Raw genomic sequence first — 17,227 nt, 5'->3', positions numbered from 1 at the left:
AGAGGTAATGACTCGTCAATAGGTTCAACATGAACCTCTTTCTCAGGTTGAGCGCTAGTGTTAGAGGTTCCTTCACCGCTTGATTATTTAATCTCTTCAAGATCAATTGTCCTTCCACTGTCCTCTTGGCGTATGAGTTCCCTCTCATGGAAAACTCCTCTTCTTGCTATGAAGATTAGGTTATCACTAGGTATGTAGAATAGATATCCAAAGGATTTCTGTGGGTAGCCGATGAAAATACACCACTCACTTCGAGGTTCAACTTTGTCGTGAGTCTCTCGTCTTACGAAAGCTTCACAACCCCAAACCTTAATATGTACCAACGAGGGAACCTTCCATGTCCACATCTCGTGAGGTGTTTCTGCAGCCTTCTTAGTTGGGAATAGATTAAGGATATGGGCGGTAGTCTCTAAGGCATACCCCCATAATGATATCGGAAGCGAAGCTCGACTCACTAGGGAACGAACCATGTCCAACAAGGTTGGATTATGCCTCTCAGCCACACCATTAAGTTGTGGTGTCCTAGGAGGTGTCAATTGTGAAACAATTCCACATTCCTTAAGATAGTCGTGGAACTCGATACGAAGATACTTACCACCCTATCGGATCTGAGCATCTTTATCTTCCTGCCCAATTGATTCTCTACTTTTTGCTTTAACTCTTTGAACTTTTCAAAGGTTTCTGAATTATTCTTGTTTAAGTAGATATATCCATATCTACTATAATCATCAGTAAAAGTCACATAGAAGCGATTTGCATCCCTTGTGGTGGATCTGAAGGGCCCACACACATCTGTGTGTATGAGATCCAACAATCCCTAACCTCTTTCAAAAGTATCAGTGAAAGGTGATTTAGTTATCTTCCCAAGTAAACAAGACTCGCACGTGTCATCTGACCTAAGGTCAAATGACTCCAACACTCCATCCTTTTGGAGTTGGGCAATGCGCATCTTGTTGACATGTCCAATTCAATAATGCCACAAGCATGCTTTGTCTAAACCATTAGACGAATCAATATCCAACAAATTATTTCCTAAGTTATTCTAACAACCCGTTATTTTTCTAGTTGTAAAGTCAAACTTGGGTCAACTAAAGTCCTCCTTATTGTTTGGATCTTTATTAAGGTTAGAATAATAACCTTTGCAAATTAAAACCCTAAAAATATTAGGTGTTAAGAAGGGAATAAGTGGGATCCAAGAACATTTGCATCATCTTTCTTCTTTCTTTCCCTTCGGACTGCAACCTCGCAGCTGTGAGCCCTTCGGACCGTGAACCCTCGCATATATATATATATATATATATATATATATATATATATATATATATATGTTTCAACTGAGTTTTACTTTATTTCTACACTTTCAAACGAAATTCCAACCTTTTTCTCTCAAGTATCATCAGCCAAGAATAACCTCTCTCCTCAAGAATATGCCAAATTCATCCTTTCTCATCATATTTCGTGATAATCACTAGTTCTTCATAAGATCTAACAAGTATCATTTCTTGATCTTGTTATCACTTCAAGAGCATCCTTTAATCTTCATATACTAGGCTGAAATCCATTAATTTCACTAGTTTTCGCGAAGAGCACGTGAAGAACATGAAGAATATCCATATGAAAACCTTTGAATCTTCTTAGAAACTTGCTTAGGATCTTCAGGTTTTCTTCATTCATCAAGAACACAGGGTTGTGAACACCTCATGGGTCGTGAACCCTCCTGGACGTGAACCCATTTCAACCTCCATTTTAGCTTCTAACACTCCTATTTGTAAGTTATACTTACAAATTAGTCCGATTTCCAATCATTCCTATGATTATAGTCACTAATTGGTTGCATATATACTATACAAATTGCTATACAGGACTTGTTTTACTACGAGATTTCACTTGTGGAAATAAACATCCTATATCGAATCATCAATCGAATCACCCTCTAAAAAGGTGAGTTCATACCCCTGTATTTTCATGGTTTTTACAGTTTTAGGGGGGGGGGGGGGAATACAAGTCTAACACAAGGATTTTGTGTTACCAATAAATGGTTTCAAAATATCTTTAACATCCATAAATTTTTACGCCAAATTAAAACTTTTCAAGCATAAATAAAACAAAATAGTAACAGTTTACAAAACATTTTCTATCAATATCCACCAGAGTGTCCCAAAACAAGATCATAAGGATGAGGAGCGGTACAGTCACGCCTTTGCCTTGCCATGATCTCCTCCTGAAGTACCTGAAACAATAAAGTGCAAACTGTAAGCCCGAGGGCTTAGTGAATTACCCCCAAAATACCAATACCACACTGATAATACCATATCTGTAATAACCAATTAACCAACATGCATACTGGGCCATCGACCTGACTGGACCGCCCTACAGGGCCTATAGTACAACTAGATCCACATCGAGCCTTCGGCATGAATGGACCACCACGTGGGCCTACAGTCTTCCCGAACTGCTCCTAGGATGTGTTGGCCTTCAGCACAAAGCAGGACCACCTCAACCCATGCAACGAGCAAATAACCATGTGTTGCAAAACTAACATATACTGGCATATATAAGCATCAAACATAACTAACTCACTGATCAACAATCCTAGCAATCTCTCATGACCAGAATACAGACCTAGTAGGCCACTAACATTTCGATCCCTAAGGATCATAGAAGCATAACATACTATCTATCCTGATTCCAATCTATCAGATCATAACTATATATATATATATATATATATATATATATATATATATATATATATATATATCATAATGATAACAACTAATGGGCGGGCCTTGGTGCCTTAGACCCTTTTGATATACTTAGGATAACTCACCTTGCAGATGTCGACTCAGTAGATAAATCCCAAATCTCGGATCACTCGCCAAAGACTCCTCCACCTATTACCATAGTACGAGCATACTCATAAATCCTCAATCTCACAAGTAATCCATAAACCAACTATTCAACCCCATGTCAAAGCCAAAGTCCTCAGTCAAGGACAACAGTCCGTGTTGACCTTAAGTCGCCGAGCACCCTCGGCTACTCGCCGAGTTCCTTGAAGCACTATCCAACCCGCCCAGTCATTGAGGTGACTCGACGAGCTCCTCCGATTCTTGATCACACTTCTAAGCCACCCGTCGAGTTTCCTCCTTGCAACTCGACGGATACACACACATGCATATCCTGGAGAAAACTCATTCGGCTCGTCGAGTTGTTCATGCAACTCGTCGAGTCTAAGAAAATCTTCATCGGACTCGCCGAGTTTTTCATCCAACTCTTCGAGTTCACGGCCATATTCATACTACTCGCCGAGTCATCCTTGCGACTAGCCGAGTAACTTCAGCCCTTAAGCCATATAGACTCATTTAAGCCAATTCAAATTACAGATCCAAGCTTCTAAAGCATGCTTTTCACGTAAATTTGCAAACTTTACGTGTATGCATGGCTAAAAAGGCTCTTAATGGCAATTCTAAGCTCTTAATGTAATTCCATGCACAAGGAGGGTTTTAATCACCCCCATACTCGCAACTTTATGATTCTAGGACTTAGGAAGGGTCTAGATCTGAAGTTACAACTTTAGATCTAGCCCATAGCTCCTCATATCAACTCAAAATCCATAAAACTTTAAAACTCAACCTAAAGAAAAGAGATTTAGAAGGAAAGGGAAGTAAATATTGTAACTCGATACCTCTAGAAGATGCTAGTTGAGGTAAATTCTGCTTCCCACACCTTCCTTGCTTCAACTCCTTTGCTCTTCAAGCTTTTCCCTCCTAGCCAAGCTTCTTTCCAAGGCTTAAATCACACCAAGAATAGTACCACACGAATTAGGATTTTAGTGAGCTTCTCAAAGACTGTAAAGAGGCCATAGGAGGCTGTGGCTCTTATAAATAGGGTGCAAAAACCCGAGATTTAGGGTTTCATCGGCCAGCTCCTACTCGTTGAGTCCTTTCATTGACTTGGCTAGTAGGTCACTAAACATGCGATCCCACCCCGTTGCTACTCGACGAGTAGGGCAACCAACTCGTTGAGTAGGACCTAAAATCAAAGAACCTTTTATATAATCAATACATGAGAATCGCGACGTTACAATTCTCCCCCACTTGAAGTAGAATTCGCCCTTGAAGTCCGCTGAGATAAACAATGTCGGTTAATGCTCGCGCATATCCGCCTCCGGCTCCCATATCCATTCGGATCCCTTCTAATGTTTCCATTGCACTTTCACCAAAGGTATTTCTTTGTTCCACAAAATCTTCTTCATCTTTTCCAAGATGGCCACAGGACTTTCCACATAGTTCAGGCGCTCATCGACCTGAATATCATCCAGCGATACCACTGCCTCCTGGTCCATAATACACTTCCGCAATTGCGAAACATGGAACGTGCTATGGATCCGACTAAGCTCCTCCGGGGGATCCAACCTGTACGCCACCTTTTCCAACCCTGGCAATGATCCTGAACGGCCCAATGAAGCGGGGAGCTAATTTTCCCCTCTTCCTGAAACAGATCACACCCTTCCAGGGTGAGACTTTCAGGAGTACCATGTCACCCACTGGAAATTCCAACTCCGATCGGCGTCTGTCGGCATAACTCTTCTGCCGACTCTGAGCGGTCTGCAAACGTTGTCTAATCTGTTGTACCTTTTCGCTAATCTGCAGAACTACCTCTGTCCACCCCATTACCCTATGCTCAACCTCACCCCAGTAGACTGGGGTTCTACACTTTCGACCATACAACAACTCGAAAAGCGGGACACTAATACTGGAATGATAGCTGTTGTTGTAGGCGAACTCTGCAAGCTGTAAGTAGGAATCCCAACTCCCAACAAAATCAATAACGCACGCCCTCAACATATCCTCGAGGGTGTGGATGGTCCGCTCACTTTGCCTATCTGTCTGCGGATGGAAAGGTGTACTAAAATGCAGTCGTGTACCTAGTTCCTAATGGAACTTCTCCCAAAAACGGGAAGTAAACCTAATATCCCGATCGGAAACGATAGAAACTGGAACCCCATGGCAAGAGACAATCTCGCTTACATACATGTCGGCCAATTTCTCTGTCGACGAACTCTCCCGAATGGACATGAAATGGGCACTCTTGGTCAGCCGATCCACAATGACCCAAATAGCATCAAACCCCTTCGCCTTCCTTGGCAACTTTGTAATGAAATCCATCGTGATCTGCTCCCATTTACACATGGGAATCTCCAGAGGCTGCAGCTTGCCATGCGGCCTATGATGCTCGGCCTTGACCATCCTACAGGTCAAGCACCTCTCAACATACCCAACGATTTATCGCTTCATTCGGGCCACCAATAACTCACACTCAAATCACGATTTATCTTGGTGGCCCCCAGATGAATAGAAAAATGAGACTTATGAGCCTCCTCCATCACTGTCTACCGAACCCCTCCAGACATCGGGACCCATACCCTACCGTATCGGGTCAACAACCCCCGGCTATCCTGAAAAAACCGGGCGCTCTCCCCCTTAATTATCTCCAACTTCCAGTTCTTCGGTCTCATACCCTCAACTTGAGCATCCCTAATCAAGCTCACAAGCGGGGAATCCACCGCTATCCTCATACACCTTGCTGGGGTAGAAGACCCAACTGACTTGCGACTCAAAGCATCTGCAACCACATTCGCTTTACCAGGATGGTAAAGGATCTCACAATCATAGTCCTTGACCTCATCCAACCACCTGCGCTACCTCATATTCAGGTTCGACTGGTCCATGATGTGTCTCAAGCTCTTGTAATCAGTATATATAGTACACCGGACCTCGTACAGATAATGCCTCCAAATCTTGAGAGCTAAAACCACCACTCCCAACTCAAGATCGTGTGTAGGGTATCTCGTCTCATGCGGCTTCAGCTGCTGCGATGCATAGGCTACCACCCGTCCTCTCTGTATGAGGACCGCCCCCAAGCCCGTGATGGACGCAACACAAAACACTACAAAGTCCTCGACTCCCTCGGGGAGTGTCAACACTGGCGCCTCACATAAACACTGCCGGAGGGTCTCAAACACCCTTTGCTGCTCAGTGCCCCACCGGAAATCCACCCCCTTCCTCATAAGATGAGTGAGGGGTACTGCGATCTTGGAGAAATCTCGAATAAATCTATGGTAGTACCCTGCTAAGCCCAAGAAACTCCTAATGTCTGAGGGAGATCTCGAAGTCTCCCACTGCATAACCGCCTCCACCTTGGCCGGATAGACCAAAATCCCCTCTTGATTAAAGAGATGTCCAAGGAACTGAACCTCTCGTAACCAAAAATCACACTTCAAGAACTTGGCATACAACCGTTCTCGCCGCAGGACCTCCAGCAGCTCCCTGAGATGCTCCTCGTGCTGCTCTCGGGTCTTGGAATACAATCGTCTATGAACACAATGACCGAGTGATCGAGCATCGGTCTGCAGACCCGGTTCATCAAATCCATGAACACTACCGGCGTGTTAGTGAGCCCAAACGGCATCACCACAAACTCGTAATGACCATAATGAGTCTGAAACGCGGTCTTCTCCACGTCTTCCTCCCTCACCCTGACTTGGTGATATGCTGACCTCAAATCAATCTTGGAAAACCACGATGCACCCTGCAGGTGATCGAAAAGATCATCTATCCTCGGGAGTGGGTAACGGTTCTTCACCGTTAACTTGTTCAACTCCCTATAGTCAATGCACATCCTATGCGAACCGTCCTTCTTTCTGACGAAAAGGATCGGTGCTCCCCATGGTGAACTACTCGGACGAATAAACTGCTTACCCAGTAGCTCCTACAACTGAGATTATAGCTCCTGCATCTTAGGCGGTGCCAGACGGTATGGTTCCCTAGCGATAGGGGCCGCACCCGACACTAGATGAATCCTAAGCTCAACCTGCCTCTCCGGAGGCACTCCGGGTAACTCCTCCGGAAACACATCAGCAAACTCTCTAACTACAGGGACCTCCGAAACTGAGGGCTGATCCCTAACCCGTGTATCCACAATGTACTCTAAATAATTGGCACACCCATGCTGTATATACTGTCGAGCCGTGGCCGCTGAATAAAACCTTGATCCCATCCTGGTGCCCTCGTAGTATACCACCAGTTCTCCCCCACTTGGGGTTGGAACTACCACTTGTTGCCCCTCATAGTCGATCATGGCGCCAAATCGATTGAGCCAATCCATCCCTACGATCACGCACACTTCCCCCACGGGAATCGGAATCAAATCTATCGGGAAAGGCACACCGAGAATCTCCAACTCGCATCCCCGGTAGACCAAAGAAGTAGAAACCCCGTGCTCGTTGGCGATCGAAACTCGCAACGGGCACTCAAGCTCATCTATCGGCACACTAAACCCTCTACTGAAAGTATGAGATATGAACGACCAACTCGCCCTCGAGTCAAATAAAACCAGAGCAGGCAAAGAATTCACTAAAAACGCACCTAATCATAGGTACAATCAATAAGCATATCACAAATACAATAACTGAGACAGAGAACCGAAACGTACCAGCAATTACATCCGGTGCTTCCTTGGCCTCCTCGGCCATGAGCTGGAAGGCACGACCCTGAGCCTTCGGAGGCTCCACCTTGACTGGCCTCCCATCTCCAATCCTCACAGCAGCTAGTGCGGGACCCTGCGCTGGCTTGACGGTGAGCTACGGACAGTTGGTCTTCACATGACCAACCTGATGACAATGGTAAAAAATCCTCATATCTGCTGGAGGGGCGGACTAACGACAGTCCCTGGCATACTGCCCATCATTGACACATTTTTGGCACCCACCTCCTGCTCGACAAACCCAGAATGATCCTTGCACACTTTCCACACGTGCGGCTCTGCTGACTATCAGCCCGAGTATCAGCGGTCTTAAACCGCTTAGGTGCCGGCTGAGACTGTGCCGGTGCCTAACGCTGCTCCTTTAGCTGCATCTCTAACTCCAACTCACGCCGCCTCGTGACTTCCTAAAGATCCAAGAGGGTATCACATCGCTATGTAGACACAAACTGCCGAATATCAGTCTTGAGCATACTCAGATAACGGGTCATCTGAGACTGCTCTAAAGCGAACTCCAGGCAAAACATCGCCCTCTCTGTGAACATACGGGTACTCTCCATCACAGACTCCACATCCTGCCTCAAAGTCAAGAACTTCTGAGCAAGCCGCTCTCGCTCCACACGTGGAACGTAGCGGGTGCGGAACATATCTCGGAACTGTTCCCAAGTAACAACAGCTCGCTGATCATCAGTATACGACCCTGTCGTCAATCTCCACCAGTCCTTTGCCCTAAGCCTCAGCAGGTTCAGGGCACAACTGACCTTCTGGTCAGCAGGACATGAACACGTGAAGAAATATCCCTCCGCGTCAGATAACCACCTCATAGCCCTAATCGTATCCTGTGTACCATCAAATGTCGGGGGCTTCGTATTATCGAAGTCCTGGTACTGGAAAGCCCTGTTGGCTCCTCCTCCAACCTCTGCCCCATTTACAACCAAAGTGGTTGCAGCGGCAACCGTCTCTGCTAGAGCTGCATATCGCTCATCAAAGTACTCAACCATCGCGATCTTAATTGACCCAAACATCTCTGGCAGTTGCGCTCGGAACGCAACAACAATCTCGTCGTGCATAATCTCCCGGATCCTGGCATCCAAATCCTTGGTCCTTATCTGTACCACGGGCTCAGGTGCTACCGGCACCTCCAACCCTCCGTCTCCCGATCCTGATCCTGATCTGGATCCAGAAGCAACACGTCTCACACCACCATACTAAAATATATACAAGTCATCAGATAAATAACATAATATTGGGAGACCAAAATCCACAAACCCTAGGGGTTGTGACTTCCTTGCTACGCGTATGGGTCCTGTGCTTTCAGTAGTACGGGCCCATACTACCTTCCACACCTACCCATATTTGTCTCAAGTATCACCACAACGCCCTAACAATATTATCAACATAGAAATGCGCTCAACCCTCACTTCTAGGGGAATATCAACTATCTCGCATCTAGTCTCACCACTTTTCATGACTCACACATCCATCAAACTTTCATCATCCCCTGCAGCGCTAGTGTATGCTAGCTGCACATTACACTGGACCCAATAGCCTTTCGAATATCCAATCCAACCCGAAGGCCGAATCAACATTATCAGGCTATAAGGTCTTTATTATGCACAGACGTGATGCATAGACTAAACATCTATAGTTATGATGTCAATTCCATATACAAGAAACCCTAGGCTAATAGGCATCATATAATCAGACAAATCTACCATGCGATTCCTGAAGATCCCTAGCCTAGCACAGGCATGCTGTTCTAACATATCAAAATATCAAATAACTGTATGGTATTTTGGGGTTCACTTACAGGCTCCTGCTGATCGTACCCTCTGCATCCTCCATCCTTTATTTTGAAAACCATTTTAGAATTTATTTCGAAAATTTCCTTGATTTGAGACTACGTTCACACATGTGTTTCCCCCAATTCGCTCAAACCAACACTACTAGAAAAACAGCCTTTTACGACACACATTTATGACGCGCATTTACGACGCGCGGTTATGACACGCAATGTGTATCAAGGAAGGCCCTGTCATAAAGGAAGACGACACGCATTTGCGTTTCGTAACCTTACGACGCGCGTGTTTATGACACACAATGCGTATCAAGGAAGCCGCTGTCAAGAAAGGCCATGTCATAAATGAAGATGACACACATTTTTGCGTATCATAATTTTAAATGCTCTAAAAAAATATATTTATATATGTATTAATTTTTAAATTAAATTTGCATTTAATGTCTCATAATAGAAATAGAATATCATATATAAAAAATACAATCCATTGCATAAAATTTCTTGTCATACAATTCTATTACTTACAATATCTAAATTTGCATCTAATATACTCTGCACATCAAATTCCAACAAAGTAAAGTTGCATGTTGCCTTTCATAATTCTTTAAGACTAATGCTCCAAGCAGCTGATTATATGGATAAGCAGTTGTACATTGGCCCATCTCACTCAAGAATGACTTAGCCAAATTCAACTCCAAGTCTTTACTGCATCTTGCTGATAATGCTGCAAGATTTGAATCAAGTGGCTTCATATTCCTTTCTTCCATCAACTTTACCTGATGCACAAAATACACAGAAACAAAAAAACATTGTAGAGGAAGGGGTAATTTGGGAAAATGTGAGGGGTATCCTCTGCAAAACAAAACAAAAAATATCCTTTGCAAGATATGCTCTTTAGTATCCTCTGCAAAACAAAACAAAAAATATATATCAAAAAATGAAATTTTTATAGTTTTATATTATAATTATGTCTAGAGTATTGCATACCTGAAGAACCATTTGTTAGCTTTACAACACTTTTTGAATCTGAACCTTGTCTTTTATCACTAACTCCAGCACCTTTTGTAGCCCCTAGGACTCCGCATAAAAGTTAGAAAAACTAAATATTTGAAAAACACCCCTAGAACTGTTTTCGTCCCAGAATCTGAATTAAACCACAGGTGATGCTTCGATTTCATTGTTTCTTGCAACTTCAACATATATTGTTCTGATGTTGTATGTGTAAAGTTTCACACTTTACAGGAGATTCTTGGGGAAGGAAAGAAGGTTAAGCTTGAACAGAAGGTAATTTCATATCATATGCTTTTGTGTTTTAAGGGTTAAACGAATCATTTCAAGATTTGAAAATTATTAAAAAAATGTTATAATGGTAGAAAATAAATTGATAACCTTCTAAAATCTTGGAAGCTAAAATATATCCAATTAAAACAATGAAAATGTGATTTTGTTTTTGTTTTCAATGTTGTAGTAGTAGGAAGAGATGAAAGTCTGATATAATAAACAAATCACTAAAAGTAGGTTGCTATTTCTTAAAAAGTAATTCAACTTTGGCATATTATAGCTTACCTTCTCTGTTGGTAGCAACTGCAATGAGTTCTTTCACGGCTATATCAACAACTTTGGATACAAAATCAGAACTCTGCATGGATTTTTTATAAAAAGGATTAAATAATCACTTAAATAAAATAACTGAAAGTTTATTGATGGATTCCAAATAAGGCTGTTTGATTATAGATAGAGTTGAATGCTGGAAACGATTGAATTCCAAGGTACTTATTCAAAACTCTAAGATCTGCTCACGATAAGAATCCAAAAAAATAAATTAAAAATTAAAATTAGTATGTGAATTATGATAACTAATTTTAAATTTAATAAAAATAATATGAAGAAGCAACTCACAGAGATGAGAGTACATCCCTTTTCCAGGACCACCATCTGAAAAGGATCCACCTCCTACTATTGTCTTTCGGTCTCTTCAAGCAGATATCCTTCTCTTTATGAGCAATACACAAAACAATACACATCTTGCTGATAATATATGCATGTTGATTTTTATCAATTACAAAATCCAAACGGATTCTAGAATCCAAATACCAAGCAGCTCATCAGAAAGCTTGAAAGGATCAAGAGATACAAGTTGGAAGATTAACATTTCGGGAGCTATATCAGTATGTGACAAAGTATATAAAAACTTAAGACATTTTTTAATCTTTAAATTTTTTTTTGAACATATACATACTACTTTGCGATTTCTGCATCCGAAAAATAAAACGGATGATCCAAGTTGGGATCTGGATTCCTTTAGGGCTAATCTTTCTTGAAGGAAACCCCTAAAATGAGCCAATCCGGTTCCTGGACCAATCATAATAATTGGGATTTTAGGATCAGATGGAAGTCTGAAATTTGATGTTCTAACAAAAATAGGTGCCCAACTACAATCTTCACTTTCTATCATTGGCACTGCATTCTGAAAAATAAAACCATAAACTTCAAATCTCATGTTTACCCTTTTGGTTGCTATTTATAGGAAGAAAAGAAAAAGTAATTGATAATTGATAATTGATAATTGATACCTTCATCCAGGTGGAACAAACTCCTTTGTGGACACGTCCTGATGGTGTTTTCTCATACACTAACGCACAAGTAACATGAATCCTTTCTGGTGCCATTTTGTAAGATTAATAACATATAAATATTATTACATTCTTGAATTATTATTTTAATAAATAAAATCAAGATTATGGAAATAAACTTACTTAGGGGAGGAAGAAATTGAGTAGTATCTGGGTTGTAAGCGAGGGCAACAGATGCAAAGAAAACACCAAGTGGAGGTTTAGCTGAAGGGAAAGCCTCTATGACTTCAAGAAGGCTTCTTTGGCTTGACACTATCCACTGAGCATATTCATCCTGAACAATATTTATCCAACAAATAAATAAATAAATAAATATATAACATCACTTTTCATATTAAGAAAAAGAAATCCCAAACCTTTCCAGCACGAGATGTAAGGAATTTCAGTCTCTCAGCTTCATTAGGATCAGTAGCATGAGCAGCTAGGGCAAGTAAAGCAGACTGAAATAAATAAGCATTAAGAATTTGTTAAGTTTAAATTCGGATAATAATTATTGAAATAATAAATATTACATTGCTAGACCTTAGTGGTGGGCCGACTTTTTCACCACATTTACAACCACCCCCACCCCCAATCTGTCCCAGCTTCTCGAACCTTAACCTGAAACAAAAAAAAAATATGAATATAACCCTATCATTTTCTCAAGTATTTGACACTACCCCAAGTACAATCTCAATTTTATGAATAAGTTGATGAACAAACACTTCGCTAAACTCAAACTCTTCTTCATGATCATGGGAGCCATGATGACCTCCCTCCACCAATGACTCATCTGTCCCTTCAAGTGCCACGTAGGAATTACCTTGGTGTGTCTGGAACAATAAATAAAGTATATAATATGGTCTTTAAATATTTATCAAAAAATATAAACATGGTTAAAAAAAAAAGAACATGACATACCCTGTTATGATGTGCCTTTAAAATGAAAGGCTTGGGTAGCAGCATCCATGGGACAACAATTGGAAACAAATCCAATATGAAACCAGGCATAACGAAACACAGTTTGCGAAAATTGGTCCAAGTTGGTCCAATCCAATCAGATTTCATTAATCAAGATTTATACTAATTCTTTCAGTCTTCCGTTCCTAATTTAGTCAAAGGCTGCAGATGGATCTTGTTGTATAGGTAATAATATCCTCTTAATTTGTACAAAATTTTCAATTTTTTAATCCTTTTTTAAATTTGTATTTACTGTTTGTTTCCAATTAATTGGCAGTACTGCAAGACATGGCATATCACTTCACACACTTATTCAGAAAAGCACTGATCTTTCCGGCCCTTGTTTGCTGGTAAGCTTAAGGGCATTAACGTCTTTTTCCACATATGTAGCTTTCAAGGGCTATTTTCCAGGATCAGATTGTTTAGTTGTTCGGGATGTCAAAAACATGTAGATGAATGACAGACAATTGAATATTAGTAGCCTAGCCTTTGTATCAGCAAAACAAGCAGGAACTATCAGCACATTATACTTTCTAATATCTAACCAATTATAAATAGCATTAAAGAGAAAACAATGGAAGACAGGGGATGGAAGCAAAACAGAAAGTGCTATTTGTACCTGGTAAAGCTTTCAAGACATAAAGAAACCCATGAAAAGGAATTTACTAGCTTCTGACTACCTCGTTAATCAAAACAGAAAAGGCTGGAGGTGTTGATCATAAGTATTTCAGCTAACCATCAAGAGCAACAACGCCTTCTGTTTCTTTTCTTCTTTCCTATCAAATTCACAATCCCAATTGTACTCCTTCTTCCCTGTCAAATGAAGCAAACAAAACAGAATCCTTATAATTTTCGATGTTTTATTTTCCTAGTAAACTCAAACACCCAAACATCCCAGTATTCATTGATACTGGTCGACACAAACAAAAAAGAAAAAGAAAAAAGAAGAAGAATACGACCTATGAGGTTCAAGAAAACCCCATCCGTTTACCTTCAATCACCGAAGACCACCACAACTTCATTCTTCTTCCTTCGATCTATCCAAACCCCAGAGGTCCTCCCATTCGTTCTCAACGACCACTGGAGATGGAGTAGCATCTGGCGAGACCAAGAGAGGCTCCCACTGTTTTCATCGATCATGCCTCCACCCAAACCTTTCCTCCCTCCGTTTATTTCATTGAAATCAGACAAGAACCCGACTTATTTACCCCGATTTTTACCGCTGACGGAGTCTAAGAAGCCAAGGAAGGCTCACCGGGAACCGATAATTTCCTCCTCCTCCTCACGAATAGATCGATCGTCTTGATCTACCAGTCGCTACTTGACCTGCTCCATCGGACTAGTTGAGTCCCCTCCCTACGTGTAATCTACTGGCGACAAGGAAGAACAACCAAGGAGACCGCCGGAGCGTCCCCCCCCCCCCCCCCCCCGCTACGGCAGACAAGAGAAGCGTTGTTGCTTCTCCCTTCTCCTTTCGTCAAATCGATCCCACGGCAGAGGTGCTTCCCCTTTCTCGATTGATTTCCATCGTCGAGCCACCATGGCTGCTTGCGTTCCCATCTTCCTTGCTCATTAGATGAACCACGACCACCGGACCAAAACTCCCGCTACCTTCGTCATTCTGATTCCCCTTTTTCGATTTATGTGTGGGGATTAAGAAACAAACGAGAATCAAGATTTTAATTCTTAATATTGAGAATTGAGAGTATAATACTGAATTAGGGCTTTTTCTGACAATTTCAACATCAAGTAGGAGATATGGTGGTTCCAGTGGGTACAAGTAAATGAGCCTTGATCGATGTCAACGAACGGGGAAGAATCGGTGGCAGCGGTCGGAGTGCAAGGGAAAGAAGAAAGCAACACTCGATGTAGGGAGGCGAAGGAAGACCGGAGAAGATTTTTGTGGTCAAAGAACACACCCAGAGCTAAAGAGGGGAAACAAGGAAGGAAGGCGGGTTTTCTAATTTTTTTTTATTTCCTTTTTCCCGCTGCTAGTTGCGAGCGCATTTGTAAAATTATAAAGCGACATTTCTAAACGACACGCCTTTAACATAAGTGTTGTCCGTGTTTTTTTTTGTGAGACACTAATTCTAGGGCACGCAAGAATCCGCATCCAAAATTCTTTAAATTTCTAAAGATCTGACATTATTTTTAGAGCACGCCCTTTTGCGTATCATTAATCAGTGCGTGTTGTAAAAAGTGTGTCATTAAAGGTCTGTTTTCTAGTAGTGCAAGGCTCTGATACCAACTTGTAACATCCATAAATTTTTAAGCTAAATTAAAACTTTTCAAGCATAAATAAAACCAAATAGTAACAGTTTACAAAACATTTTCTATCAATATCCATCAAAGTGTCCCAAAACAAGATCATAAGGATAAGGAGCGGTACGTTCACGCCTTTGCCTTGCCATGATCTCCTCGTGAAGTAGCTGAAACAATAAACTGCAAACTGTAAGCCCGAGGGCTTAGTGAATTACCCCCAAAATACCAATACCACACTGATAATACCATATCTGTAATAACCAATTAATAAACATGCATACTGGGCCACCAACCTGACTGGACCGCCCTACAGGTCCTAGAGTCCAACTTGATCTACATCGAGCCTTCGGCATGAGTGGATCGCCACGTGGGCCTACAGTCTTCCCGGACCGCTCCTAGGGTATGTTGGCCTTCAGCACAAAGCATGACCGCCTCAACCCATGCAATGAGCAAATAACCATGTGTTGCAAAACTAACATATACTGGCATATATAAGCATCAAACATAACTAACTCACTGATCAACAATCCTAGCAATCTCTCATGACCAGAATACAGACCTAGAAGGCCACTAACATTTTTATCCCTAAGGATCATAGAAGCATAACATACTATTCATCCCAATTACCTAGGAATTCCAGAGTACATGCTCTCAGCATATCTTCAAGTGTTTGTATCGTTCTTTCACTCTGACCACCAGTCTGCGGATGATAAGTTGTAGTTAAACACAACTTGGTACCCAATTCCTCTTGTAGACTTTTCCAAAACCTCGATGTGAAACGGCTATCACGATCCGACACAATCGTCAACGAAAAACCGTGAAGCCTCACAATTTCCTTCGCGTAAGAATTCGCAAGCTTCTCCATAGACCATTTCTCCTTGGCCGCTATGAAATGCGCACTCTTAGTGAATCGATCAACGACCACCCAAATCATGTCATGACCATCCTTTGTTCTGGGCAGTTTAGTGACAAAATCCATAGCAATGTCTTCCCACTTACCCATAGGCACAGGCAAAGGTTCTAAACTCCCGTACGGTTTCTGATGTTGTGTCTTGACTCTCGCACAAGTCACACACTCGGCCACATACTTTGCAACATCAAGCTTCATCGTCGGCCACCAGTAGTAGGGTTTCAGGTCCCTATACATTTTAGTGCTACCTGGATGAATCGAGTACATGGTCTTGTGAGCTTCTTCCATCAGAAGATCTCTGACTCCTCCTGTCTTAGGTATCCAAATCCGATCTTGGAACACCTTCAGTCCATGACTGTTTACACCGAACACCAACGTTTTGCCCAAACGTTCTTCCTTTCGGTCATTCTTCTCAGAAGCTTCGCTTTGTGCTTTCTTTATACTTTCCAAAATAGTCGAGACAACTTCAATTCTCAACGCTCTTGGCCTTTTCCTTTCAAGATTGACTTTCCGACTGAGAGCATCAGCAACAACATTAGCTTTTCCGGGGTGGTAAAGTATCTCGCAGTCGTAGTCTTTAAGTAATTCAAGCCAGCGTCGTTGCCTCATATTCAATTCCTTCTGATTAAAGAGATATTGGAGACTCTTATGATCAGTGAAAAGTTTGCACTCCGTGCCATAGAGGTAATGCCTCCATATTTTCAGAGTGAAAACTACCGCCGCCAACTCCAAATCATGAGTCGGGTAATTCTTTTCATGCTCTTTCAGCTGTCGAGACGCATATGCTATCACCTTTTCTCTTTGGTTCAAAACACAACCCAATCCAACACCAGACGCATCGCTATAGACAGCGAAGTCTTCAACTCCATCGGGTAGAGAGAGTATCGGTGCCTCGCATAGTTTCTTCTTTAGCTTCTCGAATGCTTCTTTATGCTTCTCACTCCAAGCATAAATAGCTCCTTTGTGGGTCAAAGCTGACAATGGACTAGCGATCGAAGAAAAGTCTTGGATAAACCTTCGGTAATACCCGGCTAATCCTAAAAAGCTTCGGATCTCCGTGGGACTTTTCGGTTGTTCCCACTTCATCACAGCCTCAATCTTCGCTGGATCAACCATTATACCTTCTTGGTCGACCACGTGACC

General features: G+C 42.0%; 1 pseudogene; it reads right to left on the bottom strand.

The window, feature by feature from the left end:
• Positions 1 to 10,234: 10,234 nt before the first annotated feature.
• Positions 10,235 to 14,472, bottom strand: LOC145050057 (NADPH--cytochrome P450 reductase 1-like; annotated as a pseudogene).
• Between the last annotated feature and the right edge of the window lie 2,755 nt (positions 14,473 to 17,227).

The sequence above is a fragment of the Lactuca serriola genome, chromosome 5, assembly GCF_051521515.1.
Source record: "Lactuca serriola cultivar US96UC23 chromosome 5, Lser_US96UC23_V15, whole genome shotgun sequence".
Lineage (NCBI taxonomy): Eukaryota > Viridiplantae > Streptophyta > Magnoliopsida > Asterales > Asteraceae > Lactuca > Lactuca serriola.
The sequence above is the reverse complement of the archived record's forward strand: the minus strand, read 5'-3'. Positions and strand labels throughout refer to the sequence as shown.